Source organism: Schistocerca piceifrons, chromosome 4 (assembly GCF_021461385.2).
Source record: "Schistocerca piceifrons isolate TAMUIC-IGC-003096 chromosome 4, iqSchPice1.1, whole genome shotgun sequence".
NCBI lineage: Eukaryota > Metazoa > Arthropoda > Insecta > Orthoptera > Acrididae > Schistocerca > Schistocerca piceifrons.
Genome location: NC_060141.1, coordinates 819,054,713 through 819,079,113, shown reverse-complemented (window position 1 = coordinate 819,079,113; position 24,401 = coordinate 819,054,713). Strand labels below are relative to the sequence as shown.

General features: G+C 40.1%; 1 protein-coding gene across 1 annotated transcript in view; it reads right to left on the bottom strand.

Moving 5' to 3' along the window:
• The window catches only part of LOC124796223 (radial spoke head protein 4 homolog A), a 335,434-nt gene that overhangs the window by 194,967 nt on the left and 116,066 nt on the right, over positions 1-24,401 (bottom strand). The gene's annotated exons all lie outside the window — the stretch shown is intronic.

Here is a 24,401-nt window from a genome sequence, read left to right as displayed (position 1 = left end):
GACAAATTTGGTAAAAAAGCGAGAAAAATATGTGTGTTTCATAAACTTACCTTACTTCTCGACGTAGTCTCCTTTGAGGGATTTGCACTTGGTCTAGTGATACTCCAGCTTTCCTCATCCCATCAGAAAAACAGGTTCCATTAAACCTTGTAAAATATTCATTGTCTGCAACTATCAATTCCTCATTTGATGGAAATTCCTTCCCGGCAATTAAAAGTTTCAAGTTAGGGAACAGGAAGAAGTAATTTGGGGCTAAATGGTGAACAGGGTGGATGAGAAACCAGTTCAAAACCCCATTCATGCACTTTCACCACTGTCATAGCTGATGTTTGGGATGGTGCATAATCCTGACGAAAATTCCTTCCCAGCAACCCAACATGGTGCATTATCCTGATGAAAGAGTACTTTTTTGCATGCCAACATTGGTCTTTTTTCAGACAATGCAAGTTTCAAACTATCCAAAAATGAAGCATAATAGGATCCAATTCTGGGTCTGCATATTTCAATTAATTTATGAGGATTATTCTTTGCAAATCACAAAAGATAGTGGCCATTGCCTTATCAGCTGACAATATGGTCTTTGCCTTCTTAGGTGCACTTTTACCAGCCTTTGCCCACTGTTTTGGCTGCAATTATGACTCTTGGTTGTAATGGTGGATCAAGCTTTCATCAACATTGGTGCAAAAAGTCTTGTAGATTCCAACTACACACAGCCAAACACTATACTGAAATGTTGTATTGGTCAACTGTGAGCAATCGGGCCATTCCACTTACACACTGCTTCTTCCTAGGCAATTCTCCATGCAGGATTTATGCACTCATTCAGTTGAGATGCCTACATTCTCAGTAATCTCAAAAATTTTTATTTGGTGGTCTTGCATTACCATCTCATGGATTCTGCCAATGGTTTCCTTTGTGGTCACCTGAATTGGACAGCAACAGTGAGCTTCATCTTCACCACTTGCGTGACCATGTTTAAACCCATTAATCCAAAAGTAAATGGTATTCAGTGATAGTGCAGAGTCTGTGTGAGGTATAGGCAGATATACTCTGTCTCCAAGAGCCATATACAGGCTGGTTCATTGATCGTGACCAGGCCAAATGTCTCACAAAATAAGCATCAAACAAAAAAACTACAAAAAACGAAACTCATCTAGCTTGAAGGGGGAAACACGATGGCAGTATGGTTGGCCTGCTAGAGGGTGCTGCCATAGGTCAAACGGATATCAACTGCATTTTTTAAAAATAGGAACCCCCATTTTTTATTACATAATTGTGTACTACATACTGAAATATGAATGTTTTAGTTGGACCACTTTCTTTGCTTTGTGATAGATGGCGCTGTAATAGTCACAAACATATGGCTCACAATTTTAGATGAACAGTTGGTAACAGATATGTTTTTTTAATTAAAATACAGAACATAGTTATGTTTGAACATTTTATTTCGGTTGTTCCAATGTGATACATGTACCTTTGTGAACTTATCATTTCAGAGAACGTATGCTGTTACAGCATGATTACCTGTAAATACCACATTAATGCAATAAATGCTCAAAATGATGTCCATCAACTTCAATGCATTTGGCATTACGTGTAACGACATTCCTCTCAACAGCGAGTAGTTCGCCTTCCGTAATGTTCGCGCATGCAATGACAATGCACTGACGCATGATGTCAGGCGTTGTCGGTGGATCACGATAGCAAATATCCTTCAACTTTCCCCACAGAAAGAAATGCGGGGACATCAGATCCAGTGAATGTGCAGGCCATGGTATGGTGCTTCAACGACCAATCCAACTGTCATGAAATATGCTATTATTCAATACCGCTTCAACCACACACGAGCTTTGTGCCGGACATCTATCATGTTGGAAGTACATCGCCATTCTGCCATGCAGTGAAACATCTTGTAGTAACATCGGTAGAACATTACGTAGGAAATCAGCATACATTGCACCATTTAGATTGCCATCGATAAAATGGGGGCCAATTATCCTTCCTCCCATAATGCCGCACCACACATTAACCTGCCAAGGTCACTGATGTTCCACTTGTCGCAGCCATTGTGGATTTTCCGTAGCCCAATAGTGCATATTACGCCAGTTTATGTTACCGCTGTTGGTGAATGAAACTTTGTCGCTAAATAGAAGGCATGCAAAAAATCTGTCATCGTCCCGTAATTTCTCTTGCGCCCAGTGGCAGAGCTGTACATGACATTCAAAGTCATCGCCATGCAATTCCTGGTGCATAGAAATATGGTACGGGTGGAATCGATGTAGCATTCTTAACCCCGACGTTTTTCAGATTCCCGATTCTCGCGCAATTTGTCTGCTACTGATGTGCAGATTAGCCGCAACAGCAGCTGAAAAACCTAGTTGGACATCATCTTTTGTTGCAGGTCGTGGTTGACATTTCACATGTGGCTGAACACTTCCTGTTTCCTTAAATAATGTAACTATCCAGTGAACGGTTCGGACACTTGGATGATGTCGTCCAGGATACTGAGCAGCAAACATAGCACATGCCCAATGGGCATTTTGATCACAATAGCCATACATCAACACGATATCGACCCTCTCCGCAATTTGTAAACAGTCCTTTTTAACACGGGTAATGTACCACGAAGCAAATACCATCTGCACTGGCAGAATGTTATGTGACACCACGTACTTATACGTTTGTGACTATTACAGTGCCATCTATCACAAAGCGAAACAAGTGGTCCAACTAAAACATTCATATTTCTTTACGTAACACATGAATATGTAATAAAAAATGGGGGTTCCTATTTAAAAAAAAAAAAAAAAAAAAAAAAACAGTTGCTATCCATGTGAACTATGGCAGTGCCATCTAGCGGGGCAACCATAGCGCCATCTTGTTTCTCCCTTCAACCTAGACGAGTTTCGTTCTTTGTAGTTTTTTCGTTTGATGCTTATTTTGTGAGATATTTGGCCTGGTCACTATCAATGGACCACCCTGTATGCATGGCGGGAGACTTCCAGGCCTTCCCAAACATTTTGTAACAATTACCAGGACTCAAAATGCCAAGGCTGCAATTGTAATAGTGAACATAAATTACACAGTCACAAAAATCACAAAACTTTGTTCTGAACATGTAACCACAGCTGAAATTACACATGGAGAAGAATTTTGGATTATCACGTACATGTAACACACTATTCATATGACATAAAGCCTTGTACTGACCAAATAAGAGATACAGCATGATTTTCTAGGGACAAAAGATTACTCACTCTTAGTGACATCAATGCTCGTTCGTCTATATGGTATGCAGACAGAACAAACAATAGGGGACAAATTGTAGTTGACACAATACATGTATGTAGCCTCTTTGTTCTAAACAAAGCAGGATAAGCACCTACATACTCAACAATGCAGGAGGATCCAGCAATACCGACATCTAACTAGCAAATGCGAAGTCCATAACATACATCTGCAAATGGGAAGTACTAGAAAATGCCACACACAGTGGCCACAAGGTCATACTCATCCACACAAACACATACACAAACATGAGCACACAAACTTAACACCAGCAAAATGATGACCTCTTCTAAACAAGGCTGACACGCAAAAATTAAGGAACATGGTTGAAGAACTTCCCTTTCATACAGTCAATGGAAGCATAGACCATTAAGCTCACATTCTGAAGGACCTGCTTCAAAAAGCACAACAATTAGCTATCCCAAAGACTGATCATGCACCAAAATAGAAACTCTCCTGGTCCACTGGGTTAACAAAACGAAGGGAAGCCACTAGACAAGGAAACATTACCAACCAGCAAAAACTGCAAAAGACAGGGAGGTAAGATTGGAACTATAGTGAGATGCAAAACAAATATATAAAAACAAGTAATACAAGACCTGTTCCTTAATTTCACAATGATTGCTTGTCCTTAATACTAATGGCACTGTAGATGTAAAGTAGGATTACCCATATACCTCTGCAATCTGAAAAGTACGATAGGCAATTAATCCCTACTATTAAATGTCTAAAGTCCTGGAACTGTTTTAAATTTTTTGCCATTATACTGTACTACTGCAATAGTTAACCAACCATTACCACACAGTGCAGAGTCAACTTTGGTAAAGGTGAAATCACTGGAACAACTCTGCCAAAATTCAGCCACAAAACAATACATGCAGGGAAACATTTAAACTTCTAACAGATAAGGTAAAGATGCCTACTGTACTGTCAACTCTTAGTTGCACAGATAGCACTACTACAAAGGGCTCAAGATGTTCAGCAGAATGCCTGCTGAATAAGCTTCTCCATGATGACAAAAAGGCAAATGACCAGCAACATCACACAGACTTAATGAAGATAAATGGATGACACCTACATAAATGGCTCCATTAATGACCCATTGCCCAGCAAAGAGAAGTATTAGCAATAAAACAATTAAAGAATCATGGTGCAGATTCTATACACCCAAAAACACTAAAAATTATTGTTGCACAGGTCACCCCCTTTCTAACAGAGTTACTGAATGAAGCACTGCTGCAAGGCAGGGTTCCTACCATGAGGAAAACAGCAAACATAGTAACCGTCAAAAAAAACACAGACTCTGGACCCAACAGACCCAAAGACTGAGAGACTTGTTTGCCTGTTGAACACGGTGGCTAAGGTGCACGAGAGGCTCCTGTGTAATTGACTATAGTTACACACAATGCTCTTCGGTGTTAGTTCATGTCAGTATGGCTTTAGACTAAAAAGCTCAATAGACAACGCACTTAATCATGTACTGGAAACAACACAGCATATACAAGAAAAATATGCAGTAGCACTTGCAATAGATATAGCAGGCACCTTCAATAATCTCTGGTGGCCTGTCTTGTTCACAAAGCTACGAGAGATGCAGACATAAACAGTCTTATAGAATACTTACTCAGCTAATGCAAAGATGGGGTGGTGCAATCGCATGCAGGAACACAAAAGGTTATCGAGAAAATAACAAAAGGATGCCCACAAGGCTCAATCTTTTGGCCAATTTTCTGGGATATTGCCATATAACTGCTCCTAAACAATCTGGTCAAAGATGACAAAGTGAAGGGTATAGTAGCAAGAAGTGAGGGAACAAGGAATGAAGTTAAAGATATTATTAAAAAAATGAAAGGAACTAGAAAAGGAAAGGAATGGTGAGAAGACGGATGAAAAGTACTAACTCATGGCGCAAAGTCCGCCCCAATAGCTGAGTGGTCAGCATGACAAATTGCCATCCTACGGGCCCGGGTTCCATTCAAGGCTGGGTTGGATATTTTCTCCACTCAGGGTCTGGGTGTTGTGTTGTCTTCGTCATCATTTCATCCCCATATGGCGTGCAGGTTGCCCAATGTGGCGTCAAATGTAATAAGACCTGCACCAAAGCGGACGGACATGCCCCACAAGGGGCCTCCCGGCCAATGACGCCAAACGCTCATGTCATTTCCATGGCGCAAAAAGAAAAAAATCTGAAAATTTTGCAAATGAATGGATTTATTTGATTGTAAAATAGCAACTGGCAATCCACATAATTTTTCAAATTCAATGTAAGGTGCAGCAATTATAATCACAGAAAGAACTTTCAGTCATACCCTGCATTGTACTGGGTGATCAAAAAGTCAGTATAAATTTGAAAACTTAATAAACCACGGAGTAATGTAGATAGTGAGGTAAAAATTGACGCACATGCTTGGAATGACATGGGGTTTTATTAGAACACACCCACCCACCAACCCACCCACCCACACACACACACACACACACACACACACACACACACACAAAAAGAGAGAGTTCACAAAATGTCCTACAGATGGCGCTGGACAGCAAAACGCCAGTGACTGTGCATGACAACCGTGTATAAAAGGAGCTGTAATGAGATAGAGAATCACATGCGCCAGCAGTCGCAGCATGTTGACGTTACCTGAAAAGGCGCTTTTAGTGAAGCTGTATTATCACAAAGGGGAATGTGCTAGTTCAGCATTACGATCCTATCGCCATAGGAAGGGGATTCGAATGGGTAAAGGTCCGTTGACAAATGCAGCTGTGGCGAGAATGATTTTGAAGTTCGAAGCCACGGTTTGTTTACACAATAGACCCTGTAGTGGCCAATCGAGCACAAGGCGTAATGCTGCTGAGACAGTTCAGGAAGAAATGGAAACTGCAGTAGGTTCGTCTATGCACAGGGAAGTCAGCACTCGTGCAGTCGCATGTTGCACCGGCATTCCATACACTACTGTTTGGTTGGCACTTATGCGTACCCTTCGATGCTATCCGAACAAAATCCATCAGCATCAGGAACTGTTACCTGGTGATTTAGTGAAGCGGAGGGCATTTGCAGTGTGGGCATTTCAAAAGATGGCGGAAGATGATGATTGGTTGAGTAATGTGTTGTGGACCGACGGAGCTCATTTCACGCTCCGAGGGTCTGTCAATGCCCACAACTGCAGAATTTGGGCTACCGAAAATCCTAGAACTATCATGGAAACTCCATTGCACGACGAGAAAGTCAAGGTATGGGTTGGATTTACCACATCTACCGTTATCGGGCCTTTTTTCTTCGAGGAAATGCGTGATTCTGGTTTTGTAACTGCTACCGTGATGGGTGAGAGGTACACCGATATGTTACAGAATCGCATCATCCCCACCCTGGCTGATAAACACCTGCTGGCAAGTACAATGTTTATGCAGGATGGCACTCCATCCCATATTGCTAGACGCGTGAAAGATCTCTTGCACGCGTTGTTTGGTGATGATCGTGTGCTCAGCCGCCACTTGACCTCTCAGCTCCCCAGACCTCAGTCTGTGCGATTATTGGCCTTGGGGTTACCTGTAGTCACAAGTGTATCATGATTGACTGACATCTCTAGGGATGCTGAAAGACAACATCTGACGCCAATGCCTCACCAAAACTATGGACATGCTTTACAGTGCTGTTCACAACATTATTCCTTGACTACAGCTATTGTTGAGGAATGATGGTGGACATATTGAGCATTTCCTGTAAAGAACATCATCTTTGCTTTGTCTTACATTGTTATGCTAATTATTGCTATTCTGATCAGATGAAGCGCCATCTGTCAGACATTTTTTGAACTTTTGTATTTTTTTGGTTCCAATAAAACCCCATGTCATTCCAAGCATGTGTGTCAATTTGTACCTCTCTATCTACATTATTCCGTGATTTATTCAGTTTTCAAGTTTATACTGACTTTTTGATCACCCAGTAGTTATTTTCTGTCAACCACAGATTTCAAATGACAGTATTTCTTTGCGTATCTTGATCAGTTGTATTAACATGTGCATATCCTTATATTTTCATGCCTATAGTGTTTCAAAGATGCAAAATTTCATAGAAGAAAAGAACTTCCAAAGAGTATGAGAATTGATCCATATTAAAATGAAACAGTTGCTACTCAAACATAAATATTTCATGTTAAAAGTCCCTTTGGATTTGCTGTCAGATCCCAAAATCAACATGAGTCAATATTTCAATGATCCAACTGTCTGCTACCTTCAGGAAAATGCTGCTTCTACTGAGTCCCACTGAAAACAGATACCAAGCTGCAAATGTCATCCTGTACAGGCCACTGAACCATACATGACACATGCACAGCCCACCACAGTTGCTGCTCTCCGAGGCGGGACTGGTGGGCACCATCCAGAACACCGGCAATAATGATATATCACACTCAAAGACTATAGTCAAACACTCAGTCTGGCCCCACCAAAGAACATGCTGTTTTGATGTTGGTCAGTACAGGCTTCCATGTCCTGCTAAGAGGAAAACCAGAGTTTCTATTAATCAAAATGTCTGCCAATCTAATTTCAATTGTCTCTTGTAAATGTTATTCCAAAAACCAGAAGTGTTAGCAACTATCATAATTTTGCCAAATTTCATCCTGTTTACTTGTTTCAGCAATGTTCGTCTACCATCAGTTTTTCTGACCATTGTAGCCTCACATGGCAGTAATGTTTCATGCACCTGTCCTAAAGCATGCAGATCAAATGGCCAATGTAAGCTTTCCCACATTGACATGGAATTTTATATATGCTAGGATTTCTACACCCTACATCATCTTTCAAGCAACTGAGCAGTGCTCCAATCTTGGAAGTTGGATGAAATGCCCTCATGATGTTAAAGCTCCTTAAAATTCTTCCAATGATACGTCCCCAGCATAAGGAATAAAAGCCACAGATCTATGCTCCACTTCATGCACTTCCAGGGATGGTACAGATTCCATAGCCTAACAAATCTGCTTCTCAGAGGGGGGGTGGGGGGGGACCAGCAGAGAACTAATGTGCAAGTTCTTGGGTTGAATTGTCCATGTCAGAAATGGTTTATGCTCTGTGTACCAGAATCCTAGGGACGCCACTGCATTGGTATGGTGGATGGCAATACTTAGCCTGGAGGTACTGATTGGTGAGTGGCTTTCAGTGAATACTATGTCCCAGAGTGGCATCTCGGTTCTCAGTTTTTGTAAACCATTGTTGTTGTTGTTGTTGTGGTCTTCAGTCCTGAGACTGGTTTGATGCAGCTCTCCATGCTACTCTATCCTGTGCAAGCTTCTTCATCTCCCAGTACCTACTGCAACCTACATCCTTCTGAATCTGCTTAGTGTATTGATCTCTTGGTCTCCCTCTACGATTTTTTACCCTCCACGCTGCCCTCCAATGCTAAATTTGTGATCCCTTGATGCCTCAAAACATGTCCTACCAACCGATCCCTTCTTCTAGTCAAGTTGTGCCACAAACTTCTCTTCTCCCCAATCCTATTCAATACCTCCTCATTAGTTACGTGATCTACCCACCTTACCTTCAGCATTCTTCTGTAGCACCAAGCTTCTATTCTCTTCTTGTCCAAACTGGTTATCGTCCATGTTTCACTTCCATACATGGCTACACTCCATACAAATACTTTCAGAAACGACTTCCTGACACTTAAATCTATACTCGATGTTAACAAATTTCTCTTCTTCAGAAACGATTTCCTTGCCATTGCCAGTCTACATTTTATATCCTCTCTACTTCGACCATCATCAGTTATTTTACTCCCTAAATAGCAAAACTCCTTTACTACTTTAAGTGTCTCATTTCCTAACCTAATCCCCTCAGCATCACCCGATTTAATTTGACTACATTCCATTATCCTCGTTTTGCTTTTGTTGATGTTCATCTTATATCCTCCTTTCAAGACACTGTCCATTCCGTTCAACTGCTCTTCCAAGTCCTTTGCTGTCACTGACAGAATTACAATGTCATCGGCGAACCTCAAAGTTTTTACTTCTTCTCCATGAATTTTAATACCTACTCCGAATTTTTCTTTTGTTTCCTTTACTGCTTGCTCAATATACAGATTGAATAACATCAGGGAGAGGCTACAACCCTGTCTCACTCCTTTCCCAACCACTGCTTCCCTTTCATGCCCCTCGACTCTTATAACTGCCATCTGGTTTCTGTACAAATTGTAAATAGCCTTTCGCTCCCTGTATTTTACCCCTGCCACCTTCAGAATTTGAAAGAGAGTGTTCCCATAAATTCACACATCACATTCAACCTTCATGGTAAATTTAAAGCTGGAATGAAGACAGCTGAAGTGGTCCAAAAATCAGTTAAGGGTATCATGTCCACAAGGCCAAAAAGGAGCACATTTCCAGAAGCACATTGGTTGTAAAGCTGAAGTCCTCAGTGTCATAATCTCAAAGCACTTCATAAATAAAAAGATGACTGCGAGCTTTAAAGGACTACCTATAGCCACTTTGACATTCTGTTCAAAAAAATTGCCAGCAAATGAAAAATATATGTATGTCAGCATGCCACGACAAAGCTTCACCAATGTTTATCCTTACTAATCAAACTCAGAGATTCTTCCATAGTAACTTATGTAAATATGGATAGCACATTAAAACTCACTAGTAAATCCGAAGAACTCAGCCTCAAAGATTTCAACCATAGGATAAAACCCACCGAATTGTAGATAAGGTGTTCATACTTGCCAACATATAGGCTGAGAACACATGTTAAGAACTTCACTGAGTTATAAGTGAGTGTAGCCAAATTACTAAAAATAGGACATTGAGTCCTTATGTAACTTTGGCAGGCCATACAACCTAGGTGCAATGGTAGCACCAGAATGAGGAGCAACAAGCTCTTTTTCAAAAGTGAAAGCGCCTTTTACTTAAACCTTTCTGTGGGGTCACTAAATAGTCTTCTGTAATCTGGATCGTTGAGCAGTAAATCCCTTTTAAGATGTAATCATCCTGTGACAATGCAACCTTGGCATTCCCCTTGTCAGGTGGTAAAACTACTACTTCATCATCATTCCTAAGGGAATGAGTAGCTGCTCTCTCTGCAGAAGAGATGTTGGTCCACATATCATTTAAGACTGAAGAAACTTTAAGGGGTTTTAACATTAAGAGTGTCTTCCATTCCCCTTCCAAGATTAGGGCATTACTCAGCTCTGTGAAAGATGATTTGGGGCTTAGGAAGCTTGACATATGTAAAATTCTGTGTCAATGTGGGAACGCTTATACCAACTGTTTGATTCACACAGTTCAGGACAGGTGCATCAAACATTGCCGACATACGAGGTTACAAGAGCCGAAAACATCAGTGGTACCAGAACATAGGTTAAATGAGAGACACAGGATGAAATCTGCCAAAACTGTGATAGTTACCACATTTCCAGTTTTTGAAACAGTGTTTATAAGAGGTAACTGAAATTAGGTTGGCTGACAATCTTGATTAATAGAGACAATGGTTTTCCCCTTAGCTGGATGTGGAACCTTGTACTATCCCACATGAAAACACAACATTCTTCAATGTGGCTAGCCAAATTATTTGAAAGTTGGCTTCAAGTCTGATATATTGCTGTACTGGTATTCTGTTAAAGGAAGCATCACCAGCCTAGGTTTGGAGGGCAGCAACTGTGATGGGTAGTGCATGCACCGTGTATGGTGCAGAGGCCTATATAGGATGATGTTTGCAGCTTGGCACCAGTTTTCAGCGAAACTCAGTAGCAGCAGCATTCTCCTGAAGACAGTAGACAGATGGATCACTGAAGTACTTAATAATGCTGATTTTAGGATCCAGTAGCAAACACGAAGTGATTTTCAAGACTTATTACACTGGGAACCCTACAAAGTAACATACATATTTAGTGTTTGGACAATGGTACAGGTGGTTTTCAATTTCTACTTGCAATTACTTCACTTTCATGTCACCAAGTAAATACTACAAAAATTTCCAGATTTTTGTATGCAACAAGTAATTAAAACTAATATTAATGTACAGGTCATACCATCCAAAAATAATCAATAAAACTGAAAATGACAATGTTAGTACACAATATGTGTAAGAATATAGGTCATCAGTCATCAAATACAATATGCACTAAGTAACAGAAGGCACAGTGTGTGTGTGTGTGTGTGTGTGTGTGTGTGTGTGTGTGTGTGTGTGGTGCGAGGGGGGGGGGGGGGGGGGCTAGTATTCAGAATGTACTGCCATTACTGCCCAGTTACTCTGTCATGTAGTAATTTTCATTTTGATATGTATAAAATAATGGATAATTTGTGAGTTTCAAACAAAATTAGAGAATGCAGAATAAATAGGAAAACTATTGACTCAGTCTCGACTAATTGTAACCAATAGCCTATGAGAAACAAGACATCAATCGAAACTATGATATACTAAAACAATATGCGATTGCTACAGATTTCATGGGACATCATCAGGATAGTGAGTGTGCAGCCTAGCAAAATGACTTAGGTGCTCTTTGGCATCTGAAGAGATTCCTCAGAATGCAGCTTCCAATGGGTCTGAAACACGAAGTTTACAATCAGCGTTTATTGACAGAGTTATGAAAATGAGAAATGGAAGTCCAGTGTCATGCTCATAAAAAGGGTTGCACAGCAAAATTCAGTGATGTATACTGGCAAGTAGAAGCAGAAATAAGAAAACAAGCCACCGAGTCAACGAAAAGACTTGCATGGAAGGCATAATTATGGCAATAATTGAAATGAAGACAATGTAGTCTGGACTTGTAGCCAGGCAAATAGATGGCAGATGCATGAAAACAGTTTTTTCCTGGATTCCAAAAAGAAGGAAAAACTGAGAAAGTGACCTAAAGGAAAGGAGACAGATGGCACTACAAAATGTAAAGGAACAATGTGCAAGTCTATAAATGAAGAACGTAATGCATAACGATGAACAAAGGAGGCTTTTGTCCCGCAATGGATGTTTTGACAGTGAAGAATTTGTAAGTGTTTGGAACTAATTGTTCCTTTCTTGGAGAGGAGAGAGTAATCACTTGTGGGAGAATAAAAAGGAAGGGCTAAAGGATGAGAGGCACCCACCTACAGTGAACACGAAGGAAGATAAAGACTTCTGCCTGTCCTCGTCCTCACTACAAGTCTTCTCGTACTAGGGTCTGAGTCACCTGCCCTTCCATTTTAGTCCTTAATCATCTATTCCTTTTCCCTTCCTGAGGCAAAAACTTAAGGTTTTAAAAGATAGGGTAGTGTTAACATTTTGATTTTTATATGTGTTTATCAACAGGACCAAATATTTCACCTCCTAAAGATAAGAACTGGCTCACAATTCTGTCTTGTCATTTATTAGTTTATCCATGCACCCACATTAAGCATATGCCAGAACCTAAGCAGCCGAGTAATACTTATAGTATGTAACATACTTTCTGTATAAGGTGCAAGACAGATCCACACACTCACATAAATGTTCTAGTAGGTAAACAGCAGGTTGCCACAGTTGTAGTCTTCAGTCCAAAAAAACAGTCTCGTGCTCTCTGTCTTGTGCAAGTCTCTTCATCTTTGCACAACTACCTCAACCTTCAACCAGCTGAACCTGGCTATTGTAGTAAAGCATCTGTTACTTCTACAACTTTGCTTCTGCCATTTTGCAATAGATGGGAATAGTAGCAAGTGGCGGTGCAGGGGTTAGGTCACAAGTGTCATATAATAAGCTTAGGCATTTGGAACATAATGCCATCAAAATATTAGTTGATTTGTTATTGCATCCTAAAGTTATTATTGATCGAATAAGTCAAATTACGAACCCAGTTCTATCATTTGTGGGAAATTTTAAATTTTCTGCTTTAATGTGAATAAACCTGTAGCTGAGACTCCTATAATGCTGGGTAAGACCTACAGTGAAGTAAGTATTAGTGAAAGAACGTGCAGAGAATGGTTTCAGTGCTTCAAGAATGGCGATTTTGACGTCAAAGACCAACAAGATGGTGAAAGTGAGATTTTCAAAGCTACTGAGACCAATGGAAACTATCACTGGATATCATTATCAAAATCAATTGATGTGTTTGAGCCAAGCACTGAATGACAAATGGCCACAATACAGTGACAGATATGAAAAGGTGATTTTGGAGCATGTCAAAGCTGGACCCCATATCGCAAAACCCATCAAAACATACTTGAAAAGGTTGAAGTGGGAAGTCCTAACCCACTCAGTATATTCTCCAGACTTTGATCCCACTGATTACTGCTTTTTTCAATCAATGGCACACACAGCATGGCTGACCAACACTTCCGGTCATATGAACAAGTGGAAAATTGGAATGATTCGTGGATCTACTCAAACAATGCCCAGTTCTTCTGTCACAGGATTAGTATGCTGCCCAAAAGATGGGAGAAAATAGTGGCCAGCAATTACCAGCACTTTGAATCACAGGGATTTTGTAAGTTTTTCACAATAAAGCTTCAAACTTTGAGAAAAAATGGCGTTAGCAAAGTTGGAGACTTAATATGTCCATACTCTGCAAACCACTGCAATGTGGATGGCAAAGTATGATCCCTCTACAATGAATCCCCCCTTGTTTCCCTCCATTAACAGACTGACTATTCCCTTCTGCCTCAGGTTGTGCCCAGGCAACCAAATCCTCCTTTTTTGTTTCATAAATTTCGTTTTTGCCCAATCAGATATCAAACCATCTTCAGCATTCTTCTGTAACTCTTCTTCTTGTCTGTACTGTTTGTTATTTACATTTCACTTTCAAATAGGGGTTCTCTCCAGACAAATACTTTAAAAAAATACTTTATAACTCTAAAATTTATTTTTGATATTAAGTATTCTTCTTCCTCAGAAAAGGTTTTTTGCTAGTGCCAGTCTGCATTTAATATTTTCTCTTCTTTGGTCACTTCAACTATTTTGCTGCACACATAGTTACACTCATTAGCACTTTTACTATCTCATTTCCTAATCAAAGCTCCTCAGCATTACCCAATTTAATTTGACTACATTCCATCATCAACCTTGACTTATACTTTTGTTGATGATCATCTTATAACCTCTTTTCAAGGCACTACCCATTCCATTTTCTGATTTTCCAAGTCTTTTTCAGTCTCCAATGGAAATGCAATATTACTGGCAAACCAACTTTGTATCTCTTCTCACTCAACTTAAACCCCCTTTCCAAATTTCTCCAGTTTTCTTTGCTGCTTGCTCAATATACAGATAGGTTAATATTGTGTCTCACTCACAGTATCTGTGCTTCCCATTCATGTCCTTCAATTCATAAATAGCTGCAATCTGGCTTCTGCACAAGTTCCAAGAAACCTTTTGTTCACCATATTTTATTCCTACTATCTTCAAAATTTCAGAGAGTGCTCTACTGTCAACACTGTCAAAAGTCGTCATTAAAATTGAGCAAATGTTATAAACAGAGGTTTGCCTTTTATTCAGTCTATCTTCTAGCATACATCTTAGGGAAAGTTTTGCCTTGTGCGTTTCTACATGTTACCACAACCCAAACTTCCTCAAGCTCGGCCTCTACCAGTTTTTCTATTCTTCTGTGAATTATGCATGCTAATATTTTTTGCCCCCCATGAACCATAGACCTTGCCGTTGGTGGGGAGGCTTGCATTAGTGAAGTTCGGTGGCAGGAGGAACAAGACTTTTGGTCAGGTGAATACAGGGTTATAAATACAAAATCAAATAGGGGTAATGCAGGAGTTTAATAATGAATAAAAAATAGGAGTACGGGTAAGCTACTACAAACAGCATAGTGAACGCATTACTGTGGCCAGGATAGACACGAAGCCCACGTCTACTATGGTACTACAAGTTTATATGCCAACTAGCTCTGCAGATGACGAAGAAATTGATGAAATGTATGATGAGATAAAAGAAATTATTCAGGTAGTGAAGGGAGACGAAAATTTAATAGTCATGGGTGACTGGAATTCAAGAGTAGGGAAAGGGAGAGAAGGAAACATAGTAGGTGAATATGGATTGGGGCTAAGAAATGAAAGAGGAAGCCGCCTGGTAGAATTTTGTGCAGAGCATAACCTAATCATAGCTAACACTTGGTTTAAGAATAATGAAAGAAGGTTGTATACGTGGAAGAAACCTGGAGATACTCTAAGGTTTCAGATAGATTATATAATGGCAAGACAGAGATTTAGGAATCAGGTTTTAAATTGTAAGACATTTCCAGGGGCAGATGTGGACTCTGACCACAATCTACTGGTTATGAACTGTAGATTAAAACTGAATAAACTGCAAAAAGGTGGGAATTTAAGGAGATGGGACCTGGATAAACTGACTAAGCCAGAGGTTGTACTGAGTTTCAGGGAGAGCATAAGGGAACAATTGACAAGAATGGGGGAAAGAAAGACAGTAGAAGAAGACTGGGTAGCTTTGAGGGATGAAGTAGTGAAGGCAGCAGAGGATCAAGCAGGTAAAAAGACGAGGGCTAGTAGAAATCCTTGGGTGACAGAAGAAATATTGAATTTAATTGATGAAAGCAGAAAATATAAAAATGCAGTAAATAAAGCAGGCAAAAAAGGAATACAAACGTCTCAAAAATGAGATCGACAGGAAGTGCAAAATGGCTAAGCAGGGATGGCTAGAGGACAAATGTAAGGATGTAGAGGCTTATCTCACTAGGGGTAAAATAGATACTGCCTATAGGAAAATTAAAGAGACCTTTGGAGAAAAGAGAACCAGTTGTATGAATATCAAGAGCTCAGATGGAAACCCAGTTCTAAGCAAAGAAGGGAAAGCAGAAAGGTGGGAGGAGTATATAGAAGGTCAATACAGGGGCGATTTACTTGAGGACAATGTTATAGAAATGGAAGAGGACGTAGATGAAGATGAAATGGGAGATATGATACTGCATGAAGAGTTTGATAGAGCACTGAAAGACCTAAGTCGAAACAAGGCCCCGGGAGTAGACAACATTCCATTAGAACTACTGACAGCCTTGGGAGAGCCAGTTCTGACAAAACTCTACCATCTGGTGAGCAAGATGCATGAGACAGGCGAAATACCCTCAGACTTCAAGAAGAATTTAATAATTCCAATCCCAAAGAAAGCAGGCGTTGACAGATGTGAAAATTACCGAACTATCAGTTTAATAAGTCACAGCTGCAAAATACTAATGTGAATTCTTTACAGACGAATGGAAAAACTGGTAGAAGGTGACCTCGGGGGAGATCAGTTTGGATTCTGTAGAAATATGGGAACACGTGAGGCAATACTGACTCTATGACTTATTTTAGAAGCTAGATTAAGAAAAGGCAAACCTACATTTCTAGCATTGGTAGACTTAGAGAAAGCTTTTGACAATGTTGACTGGAATACTCTCTTTAAAATTCTGAAGGTGGCAGGGATAAAATACAGAGAGCGAAAGGCTATTTACAATTTGTACAGAAAGAAGATGGCAGTTATAAGGGTCTAGGAACATGAAAGAGAAGCAGTGGTTGGGAAGGGAGTGAGACAGGGTTGTAGCCTCTCCAGGATGTTGTTCAATCTGTATATTGAGCAAGCAGTAAGGAAAAACAGAAAAATGTGGAGTAGGTATTAAAATCCATGGAGAAAAAATAAAAACTTTAAGGTTCGCCGATGACATTGTAATTCTGTCGGAGACAGCAAAGGACTTGGAAGAGCAGTTGAACGGAATGGACAGGGTCTTGAAAGGAGGATATAAGATGAACATCAACAAAAGCAAAACGAGGATAATGGAATGTAGTCAAATTAAATCAGGTGATGCTGAGGGAATTAGATTAGGAAATGAGACACTTAAAGTAGTAAAAGAGTTTTGCTATTTGGGGAGCAAAATAACTGATGATGGTCGAAGTAGAGAGGATATAAAATGTAGACTGGCAATGGCAAGGAAAGCGTTTCTGAAGAAGAGAAATTTGTTAACATCGAGCATAGATTTAAGTGTCAGGAAGTCGTTTCTGAAAGTTTTTGTATGGAGTGTGGCCTTGTATGGAAGTGAATCATGGACGATAAATAGTTTGGACAAGAAGAGAATAGAAGCTTTCGAAATGTGGTGCTACAGAAGAATGCTGAAAATTAGATGGGTAGAACACATAACTAATGAGGAGGTACTGAATAGGATTGGGGAGAAGAGGGGTTTGTGGCACAACTTGACTAGAAGAAGGGATCGGTTGGTAGGACATGTTCTGAGGCACCAAGGGATCACCAATTTAGTATTGGAGGGCAGTGTGGAGGGTAAAAGTCGTAAAGGGAGACCAAGAGATGAATACACTAAACAGATTCAGAAGGACGTAGGCTGCAGTAGGTACTGGGAAATGAAGAAACTTGCACAGGATAGAGTAGGATGGAGAGCTGCTTCAAACCAGTCTCAGGACTGAAGACCACAACAACAACAAGAATATTTTTTGACCATGATTTATTAAACTGATGGTCTAATAATGCACATGCCTGTCAGAACTTTCTAGTTTTGGAGTATTTTGTGTATGTTGTAACCAAGGATACTAGGTGGAATAGTTTTGTTACAGTTGGTGTTCCCAAAGAACTCAATACTCATTAAAATTAAGCAAAGCACCAGGTCCTAATAGTCTTCCTATTAGATTATATATTGAATGTTTGGCTGAGTTAGTCCCCCTATTAACCATAATAATTTGAAAAAGAAGAAAAAGAAAAAAAATTAATACAATGTCCAGTGGTTAGAAGAGAGCCCAGATCATACTCATTTACAAGAAGGGATCCACAAGACTACAACCAATATTCTTGACACCAATTTGCTGTAGAATCTTACAACATATTCCAAATCCAAATTAATGAAGTATCTTGAACAGAAGGACTTCCTCTACGCCAACCAGCAAATACTCAGAACATACTGGTCATATTAAACCCAATTCACTCTTTTCTCAAATGACATTCTGAAAGCCAAGGATCAAGGCAGTCAGACAGGTGCAGTATTTCTTTATTTCTAAAAGGCAATTGACTCTCTGCCACAACTATGCTTACTATTGAAAGTATGATCATATGCTGTACTGAGCAAGATTTGTGACTGGGCTGAAGATTTCTTGGTGGGCAGGACACAGCACGTTATCATTGATTGAGAATACAAGTAACTTTAGGTGTTCCCCAGGAAAGTGTGTATGCTGTACATTAATACGCTTCAAGAAAATATAATAGTAACCTCTGATTCAGTTATCTATAATGAAGTACTGTATGAAAGAAGCCACACAAATATTCTCTTAGATGTTAATAAGATTTCCAAGAGGTGCAAAGAATGGTAAACAAAACAAAAAAGTAGTATCCTATGACTACAATATCAATGAGTCACAGGTGGAATTGGTCAGTTGATACAATACCTAGGTGTAACAAGTTGCAGGAATATGAAATGGAATGATCATGTAATCTCACAGTCACAGATAAAACAGGTGACAGATGGGAGTTCATTAGTAGAATATCAGGGAAATGCAATCCCACTACAAAGGAGACTGAATACAAAACACTTGCATGGCCTACTCTAGAATATGTGTGGGACCTACATCAAATAGGACTAACAGGGGATACTGAATGTAAACGGAAAAGAGAAACAAATATGCCCATACGTTCGTCTGAGCCATGGGAGAGCATCACATAGTTGCTGAAGAATCTGTACTAGCATACACTTAAAGATATTCACACAAACTATCAAAAGGAAGCTTTCTTACAAAGTTTCAAGTTAGCACTGTATAAATGTAGATGTCCAATAATTCTTTGGGAATCTCGGCTATTGCAGGTGCCTTGTTGGACTTTGAGTGCTCTGTCAGGTTCAGTTCATAGTAGCACAATTCATTTTATCATTTTCATCTACTCTCTCTTCACTCTGCATAATGTTATCATCAGGTTTCTCATTGTTATAAAGCATTCATTCATGCTTTGAGTACACACTGACACGCAGAAGCTGCCACTGCTGGCTGCTTCTGTGAAGTATAGCAACTTAGGACTAGCAATTTAGGACTAGCACAAATCTACTCAAACTGGTAATCTATGATAGTTACTTCTAGAATTTTTACATATGTAAGTTAGAAGAAAACAGCTATTTTGAAAAAAGCTACTTCTCTTTCTATATATTCCTTTCACTTTTCAGCCTTCTCTTCTTTGCTTAGTATTAACTTAACCACCTGAGCTCTTGATATTCATATAGCTTCTTCTCTTTTCTCCAAAAATTTCTTTAGTCAAGCGTTTTTCTACAGCTTTGAACTTGTCGTCTAACCATTGCTACACTACCATTTTGCACTTTCAGTCAGCCTCATTTTTAAATGTCTGTATTCTCTTTTGCCTGCTGCATTTTTACATTTTCTCTTTCCATCAATTAAATTCAATATCTCACATGTTACCAAAGGAATTTTACTGGGGCTTGTCTTTTTGCATATTTGATCCTCTGCTGCCTTCACTAATTCGTCCCTCAAGCATGCCCATTTGTCTTCTGTTGTATTCCTTTCCACTGTCTCAGTCAATTGTTGCCTAATGCTCACTTTGAAATTTTCAACAATCCCTGGGTCTTTCAATTTATTCTAATTCCATCTCAAGAATTTACTACATTTTTGGATTTTCTTAAGATTTAACTGGTGGGGCATAACTACCCTTGCAATTTAACATCTGATTTATAAATTCTGTGTTACCATCATATAACATATCTAATCTTTCAGTGTCTCCTGGCATCAACCATATTCAGATGGTTTTTTTCTTCATTTTTAAACCAAATGCTTACAATGATTAAGTTGTACTCTGTCCAAAATTCTACAAGAGAAAAATCAAATGTTCAAATGTGTGTGAATTCCTGTGGGACCAAACTGCTGTGGTCATTGATCCCTAGACTTACTCACTATTTAAACTAACTTACACTAAAGACAACATACACACCCATGCCTGAGGGAGGACTCGAACCTCCAGCACGAATAGCCACCCGATTTGTGACATGGTGCCTCTAACCGCACGGCCACTCTCTGTGGCCTCTACCAGAGAGTTCCCCCTTTTTTTCCTTTCCAACAGTCCATGATCCACTATTATTTCAACAGCTCTTCTTTTCATTATTACCAAATTATATTATCCTATCACAATTAGATTATTATCTCTCTTAACCAACTTAAAAAGTTCTTTTATGTGGTCATACATTCTTTCAATATCTTGATCATCTGTGGAGTTACTTATCATACATGATTGAACAATCCACAGGTGTACTGCTAGTCCACAGTGTCCAACATGCACAATATTTCAGCTATGAAGCATGTTGCTATTGTCAGCTGTGCCAATGAACTGAGCTTTTGAGGGTGCATGGCTGACTTATATTCCCTCCCACTGCAAGCTGTTCCCACTGTGGTTCATACCTGAGGGCATATATCAGCAGTCATAGAGACACTTTCATCAGCATCTGTGGCAGCATCAATGTAGCTCCTTTGTCTGCCCTCGTCACCAGACCATTGCCCTTGCTGAGGATCTTATAATTAGACCTGGTGCTGGTTCCCAAGTCTTGCTGAGGCAGTCCTGATTCAAAAGATTAGCTCAGGTGCTAATTTTGATGGCTTCTCTAAAGACACTATCCCAGTATTTGGAAGTCCAAGACCAAGGCACTTCTCAAGGAATCGGAGATCTCAACGCAGGTCATGAAGAAATTAGCAGCAAAAGGACCTGTACTACCAAGACTTTACAGACTCCCCAAAATCCATACAATGGGATACCATAATACCCCACTGACAGCAACATCAGAGCTCCTATGTATTTGGTGGCAACATACCTAACAGAGATACTAAGTCCTTATGCAGATAAATGTCCACATCACACAGGCAATTCTTTGGATTTTGTGAAATACATCACCAACTTCAGGCTGAAGGACTCAGATATCATGGTTAGTCTTGAAACCATTTAGTTATTCACCATGGAGCCTCTACATGAATCACTAGAACTTGTTAATCAGAAATCTGACATGAAGACCACTGATCATTTGGATACATCCTAACCTCCACATATTTTCTGTTTAATAGAGGATACTTTGAGCAAACAGAGGAAGTTGCAAAGGGCATCCCACACTTGCCAGTGGTTGTGAATTTGCATATGGAGCACTTCAAGGAAGAAGCCCTGACTTCATCCAAATGGAAACTCACCAGTTTTTTCCATTATGTCGATGATACATCTGTCATCTGGCTCCATGGAAGGGACAAACACCTCGACTTCCTTGTACATCTGAACTCCATACATCCCAACATCAGGTTCACTATGGAGACAACAGAAGAAGAAAGCCATTCCTGGATGCCATGTCAAGAGAAGACCTGATGGCACTCTGGGACACGATGTGTATTTGAAGGGGCTGATGACCTCAGAAGTTAAGTCCAATAGTGCTCAGAGCCATTTGAACCATTTTCGTATTGGAAGAAAACACACGCTGACCTGTATTTACATGTAGACACCTGTCACCACCCTTTGCAGAAGAATGGGGTACTGAAACGGGCACATACCATCTCAGATGCAGAGAGTCTGCCCCAGGAACTGGAACACCTCAGAACTGTGTTACAAAAAAATGGATACTCAAAATGTCAGATTAAGTGCACCCTTCACCCCACCACTACAGTGCAACCTTTGAAGAAGTAAGAAATCATGGAGGATGAAGCAACCACAGCCTTTATATTGTGCACTGGAGCACTATGAGGAAAATTCAGGCACGTACTGATAAAGCACTATGTAAGAGCTGTCTTTTGCACATCCAATAAAACACGGGCTTTATTGGGGAGTGTCTTCAATAACTTTGGTTTGCAGAAGGCTGGGGTATTTCAGGTTCCGTGGCAATGTAGCAAGACATACATTGGACAAACAGTGTGCACCATCAAACATCAGTGCTGAGAACACCAGTGGCACAGAGTGGCACACTCAACTAATGTACCTCATATATATCCCATATGTGTTTTATATAGGAGCGCATGTTACGAGTAATAGGTTGAAGATGTAGATCCACAAAAAAAGAGATTCTCTCAGTGAGAGCACAGCAACTGGCCACAATGGGGCATCCTGGATGGTTGGGTTAATAGACTTCAGGAGGAATGTACGAGTGCAGGGAGTGGATCAACACCTGCAGCATATTACCTGTAGTATACCCTCTTATATAAAAGACATCAACCATTTTCTGCTCCAACTCTCCACAGTTCCTGTTCCTTCACTATCTAGCACCCTGCTTGTCCCTTTGATGCCACCTTCCTCGTCATTGACATCTCCAATGCCCACGGCCTTGCTGCTATTGAACACTATCTTTCCCTATGTCAGACTGACTCCAGGTCAACAATCTTCTTCTTTATCACCATTCTGAGCTATGCACTCACCCACAATTACTTCACATTTGAAGGTATTGCCTGCTAACAAATTAAAGGTACAGTAATGGGCACCCAGATGACACTATACTATGCCAAACTATTCATGGACAATATACAGGAATCCTTCCTAACCATCCAGAATCCCAAACCCCTCATCTGGTTCAGATTCACTGATGACATACCCATGATCTGAATCGAGGGTGAGGACACCCCATCCACATTCCTCGAAAATTTCAGCACCTTCTCCCCCATTTGCTCCACGTGATCCTCCTCAATCCAACAAGCTTATCTCCATCCATATCAAATCTACCAACCACCAACAATACCTCCACTTTGACAGCTGTGACCCATTCCATACCATGAAATCCCTTATATACAGCCTAGCCACCAATGGTCGCCACGTGTTTAGTTACAAGCAGTCCATCTCTAAATATGCCAACAGGCTCACTGAGGCCTTCACGTATCATAATTGTCCTCCTAATCTTTTCCAGAAACTGATCTCCTATGCCTTTGTCTCTCAGTCACCTACCACCTCCCACATATGTAATGTTCGGCCACAATGGAGCACTCCTCTCATGTCTCAATACCACCCTGTATTAGAGCAACTGAATCACATTTTCCACCAGGGTTTTGACTACCTCTTGTCATGCCCTGAAATGAGTAATAGACTAACCACTGTCCTTCCCGTTCCTCCCACAGTGATATTCTGCCTCTCACAGAATCTATGTGATATTCTTGTCCATTTCTAATGCAACCCTGTTCTCAATCCCTTGTCTCATGGCCCATATTTCTGCAATGGACATAGATGCACAATCTGTCCCATATGTCCTCCCATTATCACCTGAACCACTCCTGTCAAAGGTACCTTGTATCCCATCAAAGACACTAATGTGAAAATATTCATGTGATCTATAAAGTAGACTAAGCTGCAATAACTGTGCTGCTTTCTACGTGGACATAACAACCAACAAGCCGTCTGTCAGCGCGAACGGCCACCATCAAACTGCAGCCAAGAGACAGCTGAACCTCCCAGCTGCCCCATCCCCAGTATGGAGAATGAAAGAACTTGGCAAAAAAGTTTTGGAAAGATCTGTGATGTGCAACAACTTTTATGCTGGGTATTTTCATATTACAATACGCTGCATATTTTTGTATTCATATTAGGAAAGTATAGATTTGAAAAGGCATGTTAGTTTCTGAAGCATTGAAATAGAGATTGAAATGCACATTTGTAAGCCAGTCATAGCTTATGTCACGTAATATCGCTAACCACTGATATTCAGAGCACAGGACACGTGACGTAATCAGCCAACAGCAACATCACTGTTAAGTAATGTGAACATACAAATAGAAACAATTAATGATTTAAATTAATGTTCATAGTGTAGCTATGAGAAAAATTAAGCTTTCACATATAATATTGGTCTTTTTTTGCGTGTGTTACACATTAAGATACTTCACACAAATGTGCCAGTAAAATTTTAAATAATGACATTAATGTCTGGTCTTCTGCGCTCAAAATTCTTCTAAGTGGCTAATTCTCAATGAGTTAAGTTTTAAATGAGAGTCAAATGCTCTTTGATTTAAGAAATTCATTGCACATTCGCACACATAACATAATTCATCTTGCGTGAAAGGAAATTTACTTTGAAACTTATGCTTTTTAAAGCAACATTCACAATATTTTCCCATGACCTGTTAGAAAAAGCTTCGTTTCAGCAGTTGCCAGAGTGCACCAGAAAACAGGCGTTACTGTGCGTCGGCAGCTACGATGACGTACAAAGCCAATATGTTCGTACATAGACACTATGTGATGAAAAG